This window comes from Phalacrocorax aristotelis, chromosome 1 (genome assembly GCF_949628215.1).
Source record: "Phalacrocorax aristotelis chromosome 1, bGulAri2.1, whole genome shotgun sequence".
Taxonomy (NCBI): domain Eukaryota; kingdom Metazoa; phylum Chordata; class Aves; order Suliformes; family Phalacrocoracidae; genus Phalacrocorax; species Phalacrocorax aristotelis.
Window position 1 is genome coordinate 103,163,256 of NC_134276.1, and position 13,709 is coordinate 103,176,964.

Consider the following 13,709-nt stretch of genomic DNA (forward strand, 5'->3'; position numbering starts at 1 on the left):
GAGAAGAAAGAGAGCTCAACATGGGCTCTGAAATTCTGTATATAGGCATTCCAAGGGAGGCAGCTGACTTTTTCAGAAATGGGGCCCATCCACGAATACCTATGAAGTCCAGGAGTTCTGCAATCTTGTGGTTCCTCTAAAAACCTGTGTGTTTTATTTAGAGCAGTGGTGTCAATTTCGAAGCCCAGATTCAAGTGCGAAGTGTGTATTTATTTCTAACAGAGCATTCATAATCCTGAAGGCCCCAAATCTACTGTTATTCCTGGTGAGGTGGAGACCTTTAAGTTATGTCTGACTGGACCATAGCTGTCTAGGTGTCTTTAAAGCAGAGGAAAACCATCACTTCAAGTAAAACAGAGATTTCCTAGAGTGAGAGATGGGGACCTGGTTCAACAGTTGCCATCAGACAAAAAGCTGTTATATGCCCTCAGTCTCACCAAAGACCCTTTCAATAAATCCAGTTCTTCATCAGCCGTTGCTATGGGGAAAGGGAACATTTCCACCCTCAGCACCATTTTCTGCACCCCAAGCAGGTGCATCTATAAAAGGCAAAGCACACTGACAAGTCATGTCTGCCTGGTAGAAAGTAAGGGAGCCTGGCCCCAGGAACGCAGCGTGCACCAGGAGAAATATTATGGTCACAAAGCCTCAATGGGAGGTACCTTATTTCCTCCAGAAAACCTGTCCCTAACATTGACCTTTTGGAAGCCTGCTCCAATCTTCCAGAAGTTGAGTCCTTCCCTACGTGAGTGTGGTGGACACCAAGGGGACTGCCTTACCTCCTGATTCTAAAAGGCAGGAGGGGTGCCCTCGTGCCTTCACATGGACAAGGTGGATTCACCAAGAGGATGATGAAAGAAAGGTGCCATTTTGGCATCTGATGCTAACTATCCCAGGGACAAGACAGGAGAATTTGTGGAGACTCAGGCTCTCCCCTCACCCTCCTGCTGGTACCCTGAAATCTCATCGAATTGCTGGATCCTTAAAGCTTCACAAGCTTGCATTGAAAGCCATACTGTAAAAGCTGAATTGGTCTAAAAACCCAAACACCTCAATTCCTAAACTTCAGGAAGCAATTCCTGAATTTGGCATCTGGTTGGGACAGCTGAGGAGCTTCCCATGTAGAAGGAAAACCTGGCAAAACTCCTTTTCCAGGAAACAAGATTTTTCTCCAAGTTAATGAATTTCTGGTTCTTTGTTTATAGAAAGCAAGTTGTCAAGCAGGGAGATCTTATGGAGGCTATGAAGGATTTTCAGAGTATTCCCTGCTTACTGCAAGTATAAGTAATAAGCACTATAAGTACTTATACAGTCCCTGCATTCTTTAAATGTATAAAGCCTGTCCCAAAATCTCAGGGCTTGGCTATCCTGAAGAGAGGTGTTCAGTTTGTGGCTGTGTTGAAACACAGCCTGGTTTTGAAGATGTGGCTGGTAAAGGAAAAACCCACAGGTAGCTGAGAGAAAGCCTCGCTGGCAGGTCAGGTGAAGTATTTCAGAGAAGATGTTTTTGGCAGCTTGGTTTTTCTGTGGGAACTGCAAGCACATTGCAGAAGCTTCTTTTTCTCCACTTATAGTGATAAACAGCACATGGGTATGTTCACCAGTTTGGTGTATACAATAAGTGGGTGAGCTGTGTCCTGCACCAGTTAGGGTCTTACTGGCATAAGAAATAGAGGTTGGGTGCTCCTGCTCACATGTCCACATGCCCTGGGTCCTAGCTGTTGTGATGGCTGCTTGTTTAACTAAATGGAGAGGAAACAACTGGAGCATCGCATCAGGGAAACCAATCACCGCATGACCAGACGGGGTGGTTAGGTTGGGTACCCAGCAACTGCCCTGGCTGCGGGGCATGGGCAGCACTAGGAGGGCAGAGGTGGAGGTGAGAGGTAAGATCACTACTGGGTGGAAGGAAGGGGGAAGTCTCTCCACAAGCTTAGAGAGCCCCTTGGGGACAGCTGTGCTGCAGATGGAGAGCCCACTGGCAGTGGTGAGCTTGTGGGCTGCTGGCAGGGCACACCTCTGGGGGAGGCAGGCATGTCCCCTGGTCACACTGGCTGCTCTTCCAGGGAGCATCCCATGTGGGAGAAATGACCCTGTGTCCTTGGTGTCCAGGACCCTCACCTGGAACTCAGTAGATGATCACCCTTTAATAATGCTGCAAAGATTATATTGATTTTCCGGGCTTTAATCACATGGAATATTTTAGCCATTATGTAGCAGTAAGATTTAAAGCCTAGGTACGCTTATTTAATTTTAGTAGGCAGACAATTCCCAGCAGATCTGGAAAACTTGATATGTGTCATCTTTTGAACTGACACAGAATACTCCAAAATGAGGTTATTTCACCTCTGCATTAATGCCTCCATCTCACAGACTAACATTCACTGGGACAAGAAAAGATCAGTGCACAGAGCCAGTTTAGGCAACCAGAAGTCCCAGTGCTATATTTAAAACCTTTTTTATTGTATATATGACCAGTAGCATTTACCTAAAACACAAAACAAAAATAGGAAAGCGGGCATGTTGAGAATAATGCTTCTAGCTGGCTGAAAGCGGAGATGTCTGGGAAAGCCTGGTGCCCTTTTCCTCCCTAGAGAGTTGCAGAACATAGGGGTGGGTGAGAAAGAAGCTGTTTATTTTCTGCCTGGAAGAAGATGGGCAGAGCACACACTGAGGAAGGGCATGGGGGAACCTGCAGTATCTCTGAGCCCCTCCAGCCAGGAAAGGAGGAACTCAGGGCTGGTGCCGGGATGCTCTGAGCCCAGAGGCATGGGCTGGGCCCTTGGGTATGGGCCAAGCACCCACATATCTAAAAGGAAAGGTTTGGGCAGAACTGATACACTTATTCTTGGTCTGTTTTGCAGTATTAAATCTCAGAAAGAGAGCGAACATGGTCTGTACAGACTGGTTCTGTGTAACAGAGAAAATGCTTTGGTGCGCGAGGTCTTAATGAAGTGCCATCAAACAGGATGAGGCAGCAGGGGTGTGGCTGATGGCTCCCATGTGCCTTTCCTTCAGGTAACCTCTCCCTGTCCTAGTACCATGTCAGGGGAGCACTGATGCCTTCATGACCAATCTAGCCCGTTACCTTAAATACTTACATGCCAAGAGCCAACCTCAATAGTGTATCCTAAAAGGAAGAAACTCGAGACTTTCTGTCCTGTTTCAGACCCTATGATACAGTCTTCTTTATTTTTTTTTTAGAGCCTGCTTGTGTTTTGTCAAGCTTCTGTCTGTGAGAGAAGAGAGCCTGTCTCCTCCACTCACAAAAGCCCTGGTTCTTCCCTGCTGGCCTTCACCAGCTGGAGGTACTGCAGCCAAGGGATGCATGATGGGGTGAGGGGTTCACCATTTCTCCCAGCTTGGAGACACCAGCAGGAGCAGCAGGAAGAGGCCACCCATCTTTTATGGCAGTAGTCTATAAACTGAGGGCAGCATCAGTAGCAGGGCGAGGACTGCGACAGACTGTGGCACAGGGCAAAAATTATGTCTGGCCAGTCAGATTGGCCCCTAAAGCCATGTTTTCCCACAGCAGGCTTTTCAGATGAACTACTCACTTCTCCAGCATGTCTGCAGCAGAAGCCAGAGCACCATGCCAGCTCTCCTTCACTAGCGACACAGGTACAGCATGCAGTTTGCAAACACAATCCGTATGTCAGCTGGTGGGATATGTGCCAAGGCCTCTGCTACCTGGGCTCTGGCAGTCTTCTGCATCACCGCTGATACATCCTTTGGGAGCTACAATGCTAATGCAGAGGATGAGTCCAAGAAAGAGGTAAAGTCCACTGACAGTCATGGACAAAGGGTTGTGTGATCAGGTCTTACTACATGCCATGAAGGGATGGTTCTCCATGGGTGCAAACCCTCCAAGTCCTTCAGAAAAGCTTCAGTTCCAGTAGGTCAGGGCTAACAAAACTGGACTTTTACACTGACAAGACAAAAGGACCCTTACCCCAAAAGGAAGACTTGTGAAAAGATGTAGTATTCAGTTGTTTTGAATTCTGCCCCTGCACAGACATACACACACAGAAGCAAGAATTTTCATTCCAGTAGAAATGGTGTCTTCATGCCTTTGGAGTGTAACACAAACCAAACCCTCTGAAGTATCACCTTGACCTCAAGAGATTTACTCTGTCCTTTTACCTGTGTTCTCTTTCCAGCCCCCTCAACTTGCACCCTTTTCACCAGCTGCCTTCTCTTTCTGATGTTATAAGGCCCTATTCATTTTTGTTCTTACTTTTGACAAATGTTACTGTTTGAATAGGTGAATAGGTGCTTTTTGCATAAATGTCTGCTCAAGCTGGATGCTTGGAAAACCCCAAACCAAGTGGTTAGGACATTTACAGAAATATAACTCATGGAGAAGCACAACAAAACAGAATTTTTCTGTGCAAATATTATTTTTTGACATTTCCCAAACACAGAGACATGGGGCTTTTCACAGGAAGATCTGAATGATCTGAATCTGGCAAAATGGCTCGTTGTCGGGGATTTGTGTTTTACTGCCTTTTCAAAAATGCAGCCAAATCTGGAGAAATTATAACAAAATTATAATAATGAGAATTTTGCACATGCTCAATAAAGCCTTTGTCCATTTTAGCAATTTCATTCCCTGAAAACTCTGTTAGTTTTGGGTATGCTCCAGAGCCAACTACGACTTTTGACACATTTGCAGAGAAAAATCTCTACAGTTACAATTTTCTTTTGGCTGATGGGTGGGTCTTTGACTTGGATTCAGCCTGCAGGAGAATGTCATCTCTTCTGCTACCAGTGACCCACAGGAGGGAGTCTGCTTGGCTTAATGTCAAGAGGATGAGAATTAGCCCGCTCAGCGGTGAGGAGGGAGTGTAACCAGGCAAGGAAACTGGGATGGAAACTTGGAAACAAAGCAAAGAGGAGACAGAAACTGGGTTTGGGAGTCAGAGCTGAGAGACCAGGGGTCTGGCCTTGGTGACACCAGAAACGACCAGGGCTGGGACGCAGAACATAGATGGGAGTAGGAGGCAGCGGTGGGGCCAAACCAGGGACACAAAGCCAGAGGTTTGGAATAGGCTGGGTTTGGGGAAAGGATAGGGGGAGGGACAGGCCAGGACAAGTCCTGCGTGTGGATGGACAGGGCGAAGAATTCGCCTCAACAAGAAATGTGATGATGCTTAGAGATGCAGAATGTCTCAGCTGCAGTTGGCATCAGTAGCAGGGGATGCTTTGGACTAATGAAATACAGGTAATGCCAGAATACTATAAAAGAACAAAGCCCCCCAGTTAGTTACAACTTTTGACTGTGACCCTGTGCCTCAGCTCACTCCAGCAATATCTCCTCCCTCCCTTCATCTGCTGCACTTTACGCAGGAGTGGTGGAGATAAATACTTGTGGGGCTCTCTGACACTGCTGTGCTCACAGAAAAGCCCACGAGGACACAGATAATTCTCCACAGAGCAGAGCTGGAATAGTGTCCAGTAAATAAGATGGACAGCTACACACCAAACAGTGATGAGAAGCTAAATACTGAAAGCTGCTCTCTAAACCAGTGTAATCGATGTTGAGTAAGAGGAAGGTACCTGAGAATGTGTGAAACTCACACACCCCAAAGGAAACAGGGGTGCCTGAGCACCTTCCCTTGTGTGGTGCCATGTCTGTCTTTTGGAAGAGGATCCCTGAGGGGCTGTGGTGATGTTCCTGGGGGCAGCTTTGATGCACAATCTTCCACCCCCACAGTCAGGAAAGTCCCTGCCAGTGCCCGCTTCGGTCAGGGCAGGGAAGCAACAACAGGCAACACCTTCTAAGCCTGGGACAGGGGTTGTGAAAGGAAATTTTTGGGAGGAATTATGGCAGGGCAAACTTTAATCCCAGCAGTCAGCTTTTGTGAGCTCTTGTCAGACACAGGGGAAATTGTCATTCAATGAAGCTGAAGTCACCATGGGGAGGACTTGCCTGCAACTTCAGTGAGTGGTTAGTATAATTTTCTCACTCAAAGTGCCCTTCCTCATGTTATCTTTTAACTTTTCACTTGTGAGCACTGATTTCTCAGCTTCAGCTTTATTTCCAGACCATGTTGGCACTACTCTGCCTTGCATGAACAGTTTGCAAAATCTGCATGACATTTTTTTCATTTTTGGGTGGAATGGTACTACAGAGACGTTTGATGAGGTAAGTCTGACTGGGAACAACATGAGCACATCCCCTGATACCTCTCTGCTCTTTTACACTTCTTGGCCCTTCACACTACTGTTGCGGGAGGTTTCCAATTTCCCATCCCTCCTTTGGTGTATGGCCAGCTCTGAGAGCACCTCTCAGATCCTGTTCTGCCCTTGGCTGTTACAAGCCCTGCTACAAATGTCTTTAAAAATAATCATTTAGCATATTGTCTACCCTGCAGCATATGGTAAGATGCATGGTACAAATTCAGAGGGCATTTCCTTCTTTCAGTTGCCATCCAGTTGTTCTCCATCTTAAATGGACCACTGTAGAACCAGTACAGGGGCAGTATACAGAATGATGGAGCTCACAGAAAGCCAGGAACAATATACATAGGGCACAGAGCCCAGATCTTCCAAAATCCATAACTACATCCTTACTAAACAGGCTGCGTCCTGAAGTTTCTGTTGTTTTCTGCAAGGCAAACATACTGAACCTCAGTCAGATGTGGTGATGGTTGGTGGTGTTTGTCCCCTGTCCAGGAAAGCCCCTGTCCTCTCTGAAGGCTGGGAGGAAAAGAAAGGCTAACCCTGGAGAGTTTGGTGGCACGTTCAGCTGAGTGCTGTCCCTCATCATTTTAAAGTGGTTTCTTGTTCAGGGTTGTGTTTGCTTCTAAAGTAGAGCTGTAATTCATCTGGTGATGTTGAGCATCACTGCTGCAAGTACAAACAGGTTTGTATTTCATCAAGCCTCACAGTCTGTAGATATGCTCCACAACTTTTTATCAAGTTCATGTGGTTTAATATGTCTCACTTTACAACTTTTCGAAGCCTTATAGACACAAGGAACGCTTGTGCTTTGACTGACATTGGATACACATTTTTTTGTCACATTAATTTTTGACTCCCAGATAGCTAAGTGTTGCTCCATGCTGTGTTACACCAGGAAGACATTTGAGGCTGAAGTGGCTAAAGAAACTTCATTTGCCTCCTGCAGGGCAAAACTGCTTTTTGTCCGGTCTTAAACATAGACATAGCTGCAGAATAGAGGTAAGAGACCCAAACCAGCATGACGGAGTCAGTGACAGGAGTGGGTGGCAAACAAATGGTACTTCTGCACTTCGGTGGTGAAATAAGATAACTTGCACCAATTTAGCCAATACTTCGTGTATGCAAAGTAAGTGTGAAGGGCACCAGGAGATGGATGACTTTTTCCAGGAAGAAAGTAACAAGTGCTGAAGTACTACGCTCTTCACTGGTGTAGCTCCCTTGACTTCATTGGAGCTTTATGTTTTGCTAAGCAGAGAAGAAGAGGGCTGTCCATCTTGCATTTCCCATCACCTACTTCTCTGACACCACTGTGCCGTGGAGCTGGAGTTGTGCACATTTAATCCAGCCACTGGCCTGTGAGAACTGATCTGTACTCAAGTTTTCGTCCTAATTTAACACCATCAAGTTAGAATTAGAGTAGTTAAAATGATCCGTCCTCAGAAACCAGACCGATAGGAAGACATGTGTAAATCTTGCGCAAGCAGTGCCAACACAGCATTTAAGCTAGCCCTCAGCTGTGTTCATTTTTTGTAACCATATTGGGGCAAGCCGTGCTGTTTTGTTACTCAATGTTAATCTGACATCTGATGTCTGCCTCACATCATTGTCTCTGGCACAGCTGGATTCAGCCCAGAAACACCCACCGGACTTCCTCCCTTTAGCACTCATTTTCCAGCACTCAGTACCTTATTTGTAGGAGGCCAAAAGGGCTGTAAAAAATCAATCATTTGATATGACAGCCCTTTGCACCCACTTTGCACAGGCAGGTACAAGATGCTGTGCGAGGTGCGAGCAGTAGGAAATTGCGATGCTGCCCATCGGCTTGCGTGCAGCTGAATTTGGCCTGCTCCTACAGCTGAACCGCAGGAGTCAGTTAGAGGGCTTCCTAAATATTATGGCAGACTTGCATCTGCAAGCCTGCTCACTGCTGCAGCTGCTTTCACACCTGTTTATTAATAGCCTCCAAATGATCTTTTTTTTTTTCCCCTGAAAGTTGCTGCTGCAAATTCACTTTGCAGCGTGACTTGATTATCCTAGTTATTATCACGAATCTTGAGTTAGACCTTTAAGGAAACACAGCGAGGTATCAGTTGTTAACTTAACACAGCTCTGCAGCTAGGATGAGAGCTAAGGTCATGACCTTATAATGGTCAACCAGCCTATTAGTTTAGCAATGCAGGACTCAAATGTCATTTCAACACCGGTTGGATGCTTGAATTTATTACCCAGAAAGCTCCTTACTTGAAAAGGATAGGATTTTTTTCTACCAGCTGCTAGAAGTCCCCTTTTTAAAAATAATAGCTACAAATCTGCACTTTAAAAGTTCTCTCTGCGGTCCTTAAATGGTAGGGTGACCTATGGCGAATGAGTAGGCAGAGCAGGTACGGCAAATCATTCGAACCTGCGGGCTTCAGAAAAAGGGGGGAAAAGGCAAGATAAAGGAAAAAATGCCAATCAAATTTAAATGATGATCCCATTAAATAATGATTTTCATTCAGACCTCACCTTTCACGGTTTTCACATTCTATGGTTATGTCTTATAGGAAAGAAATTCTGCCCCTTTATTTCCTCCCCCCACCATTAATTTGTGATATTCTGCGATAATTTTAGTTAAGGGGGAAAAAAAAAGAGACGAAAAAACCTGACCAAAAAAATCTTGCTGTATTCAGTCCCCTGAGAATGTTGGGTCGAGTTTTTTGATCCCTGTTGCTCATTGATTTGAGGGCTGATGTAGTGCAAGGGGTCCCTATTAGTGGCGTCTGTCACTGCTGTAATGTTTTTGTTATTTTTCCTCATTTGTTCGCTCTGACATCATGTCATTACAGAATGGTGCTGTTCAGGCCCTGCCTTGGCTGTTCGTTAGCGTGTGTTTAATGAGCAGCTTAATTGAGCTGTCTACTAGGCCACCTGTCACCCTCCGGACTTATTAACATACTAATGGCCTGACATTGTATTCTCTGACAGGCAACAGGGTTTACTGATTTGATGTCTGGACATGGGGATTTTATGCAGGAATGAGAGAGGATATTGGGAAGGAGGTTTAAAAACGCAAATTAACTCTTTGGTATCTATGTATTTATGGCTTGCTTGTAAAAGTTCAACACAAAGTAGCAGGGGGAAACGGCCCTGCTCAGCAAGCCCGACTTTGTCATTGCAATTGCAGCACGTTTCTTCAGAAGAAAATATGCTTGGTGTAAGAAGAGCAGGCTTTACTTCTATTACAGTATTATTGTTGTTGCTGCTTCAAAGGAGAAATCTTCTTAAGCACAGAGGAAAGTTTTGTGACTAGTCTTTTCTCTACTGTGGCTAAACAAATGAAAGGCAAGAAATTTCCAGTTAAGGGATTTAAGTGCACGACATTGTTCCCACCTTTTAAAGCCAGATGAAGACATTCATCGCCAGTGAACACTGTGCTGAATTGTAAAGGTTCAAAGAAATGGCTTAAGTGCATGCAAGGTTAATAAAAACACTTGTTTTGATTTGGTTATTTTTTGTTGTTGTTGTTGGTTCTGTTTTTCTCCAGCAGAGGAGTAGCAGACCTTCTGTCACGAGAAAACTCATGTTACCGAGCAGATAACAGATCCAGATGGGGTGGCTTTAAGTCCAGCACTGCAGTAAATCCACCTCATATGCATACCGCACACCCAGACATGGGCCATATTTCTGGGTGGTGGTGCTTTTCCTTCCCTGTAGGAAAGACTAGGGCTGGGTGGGTCTCACCAGACCTTTGCACAGGTCCAACTGCTACTTGCCAGCATTCAGAAGAAAAAGAAATCCCACCGCAAGCGAACTCAGTGCAGAGACAAACCCTCAGAAGCATGGTTTCGGCCGTCAGCTGTTTGGTGGTGGGTGACATGACCTCGCACGGGACTCAGCCAAGAGCCCGGGAAGCTGTCAGGACTCAGCCACAGAGAAAACACATGGGATTTTGGTCCCACAGCTGCCCTGCACCGTCCTTGTGGGTGCCCGCAAACGGGATGTGTGGCAGAGAGAAACAGACCACATGAGGCAAGAGGGGTCCCTACCGCCCACGCAGAAGGGCTTGTCTATTCGCGGTGAACCACCTCGATCCTCCCCCAGCAGTCTGATGACTAGCAGCTAGTCGTGTTTAAGCACAACAGGACAAAATAGCTACACTTCCAGCAACACAAGCAGGGCTAGGCAGGAGGAGTCTTACAAAATATCACCCAGGGGTGACAGGCTTGTTTTGGTGCATCTGACTGAATAACATGCAGCCTTAATGGGACAGCACCTGGCTAGTTTTCCAATTTCCCAAACTATGGATGGTCACAGATTTTAAGATCAAGGTATCCTAGTGATTATATTGCGCAGTCCCCTGTAAAGCATCCACCAATCTCTGCTGCGAGCCAGTAACTTTTGGCTGAGCCAAGGCGTACCTCTGAGAGTTTCTCATCATCTGAGTGAGACATGGGGAGCATGCACGAGAGGGAACTGGCTAGCACTCAGCTTCAATTAATTCACCCTAAAGTGGTCTAGGAGGAAAGCTGACAGTAATTATATTTCTTGTCTTGTGGGTAGGAGGTCATTTTGGTCACCTCTGCCAAAGTTTGCTTTCTGGAGTTTGGTCAGAGTCCCAGGTCACTTCAAACAACAGCAGTGACCAGAGCAGCTATTTTCCATCTGTCTTTGGCAAAGACAGCTGCTCACTTTCCTCCTGACTGTGGATGTTGCTGGTGTGGTCTGTGTTTTCTGCCCTGTCTAGATTAGATTCTGCACTGGGCTCCCTGCAAAATCAATGCAGCAAACAAAGTTAGAATAAAACACAGAGGCTTGCTTACCTCCAGCTGTGCTTTGGGGCTGGTTTTCCATTGACCTTCAGTTATAACACAGGGGGTAAGTTTTTATTCTCAGAACTTGTAATGTCCTGTGGTCTTCCTCCCTGGGGAACCACCTGCAGCCCTCGTGCTGCCACAGCAGGGATGATGAGCAGAGGTGAGGGAGCTGCTGGTGCAGGGCTATCCTCTGGGGACTCCCTTAGATTTGAGTTCATGCTCCTTCACAACGTTGGAAAGAAGCCAGAGCTCATTGAACTTCAAAGGCTCTTACCACATTCATTTTAGGTGGGTATGTTCATGACACAGAGGTTTGGAGGCATAGTTTCTTCAAGAACCATCAGAAAAGAAAGGCTTGCTTCGCTTTTGCCATGCCTGTTGTATGTATGAGCAAGAAGGGAAGATTAATACCTGAAGTATCTCTAGTCTCCTCGCTTAGATGGGATTTATGAGTGCTTAGGATTGTTGTATGTTACAGAGGCTGAAAAGCACATTCGTTTCTTATGAAGAGGAGTGTGCACCTGTGAGACCAGATAGGTGGCATTTTTGATTGTGCTAGTTCAATCTAATTAAGCATATGTAGCCTGGGTATGAAAAGTATTTTCTGGTTACCTTGTTTCATGCAGTTTGGGCAGGAGTCCCACCTATTTCATATCTGATTGCTGTAACAAGGTCACATGCCACCCATGGATTTGTCTACATGCAACCTGATTCAGGCTCTTCTGACGGCATCAAATTCTGTACAATTCTGTCACAACACTCCCAGAACCCTAAATCTGTAGATTTATTTTATTTACCACTGGTAGTGCCTCGTGGGTGTCTGGATTATACTGTGGTAGATCTACATGCAGTTTATCGCCTCATGACCAGCCTTCTGCGTGTGCTTATTTTTGTATCCTTCCTTCCATAGATCTAAATCACACCTTCTGACATTAATGTGCATCAGGTAAGCTCATCAGAGATGCCACAAGACAGGAGGAAAAATAATATACTTGTTGGACTATGTCCCCATTACTTTGGTTTTGCACTAGTAAAGAGCAAAATTCAGCTGGATGTGACCCCACTCAGGTTGGCATGACTGACAGTGAAAATCTCACATCACAAATTACTTCAGTGGCTGCTGAAGAAGCAGCAGCAGACAGCATGGATCAGCAATGCATGACTTTTAAGAGGAAGGCAAATTAATTTCCTTATTAGTTTCCAATTACTTAGCAAAGAACTTCAGGCCTCACCTCTGAAGCTCCAAATGCTGTATTTTTTGTAAAGCTGCTCATTGTTTGAACAAGGTGCTTTTGCACACAGTGTCTGTCTTTGATTTCCACCAGGGTGCAAGTTCCTTTCTGCCTCTTCTCTCTTCCAGGATCCCCCATGTGCTGATAGTCATGGGGGAATACAGTAGTGATGATGGAAAACCTCAGAAAGAGTTACAGGTTGAATATTTAGCACGGTGTTTAAAATAATACTTTTAATACTTCATTGAGGACTACACTTACAACATCAATGACAACAGAAGTTTGTTGCTGTTTGTACCCTCTTAATGTGTAGCAGACATTGCCAAAATGGTTCGAGCTGTTGCATTAGGGGTGCATGAACCACAAAAACTACTCCGCACTGTCAGAAGATTAAGCCTAAAGGATTTAGAGCTGCAGAAAATAGTACTTACCACCACTCAGGTGAGTAGCCTGATCAAATAACCTTTCTGTTTCACTGAGAACTGCTATGAGAGCTCAACCAGCATGTTTGCAGGTCACAGCTGGACTGCAGAAGGTCACCAAAGGGTAGAAGATGGACATGAATCCAGCTCTTTGCAGTGCTTGTACAGGATCCTAACCACAGATTCAGTGTCTCGACTTCGGAACTGCTTTCTGGGGATCATTTATTTATAAAATAAATATATGATGGAACTATTGTGGTGTAAATACATACAGAAGGATGTATATGAGGTACTGAGGAGTTAACTACTCCTAGTTATGATGACGTGGCAGAAATGTGTTTGATTTGGAAGACCATTGAACAGATACATTGAAATTTTTCCAAGTTGGCTATTTTATGAGACAGAAACATGCCCCATCCCTTTATGAAATTTAGATTCTTTAATTTTGCCCAGGGTATTTAAGCTATTTTCAGCAGACTACTTTGAAGTCAAAGGCATCCAGTAGTCCCACCACTCACAGCTCTGGGTATGGCCGATGAGCTACGTTGCAAGCTGAAGCACCCACCAACTCCCAGGCTCCCTGACATGGGATTATGGATCTGACAGCCCTCAAAGTATTATGACCCATCTCATTCTGTATCAAGGAGTCCATAATTCATAGGGTCTGAGCCCCTGACAGGATCAACAGGTGAGCAAAATGCCCCAAACCTTGGGGATCCTTAATGCTTCCTTGTCCCATGCTGTGGAGCAGGGAGCCTACAAACCCTGGCAACCACTACCAGGGACCAAGAAACTGACACCCAAGGCTCACAGATCCAATACTGACAGGAAATTTTCAGGACAAAACTCTGGAATGATTTCACAACTCCTAGAATTTCTAGCAGAAAAAAAACCTGTTTCCTTGGATCCAAAACTGGGGGAATCCAGGGAGTCACCCTCTCCTCTCTCAAGTTAAACCACTGCCTGAGCATGCTTCTCTTTTTCATGGGGTGCTTTCTTTTAGGAAATGGTGGGTCCTACTCCAGCATCTACTTTTTCACTGAAGGAGTAGGCAAGGATTTTGCTTCAACTGAGCC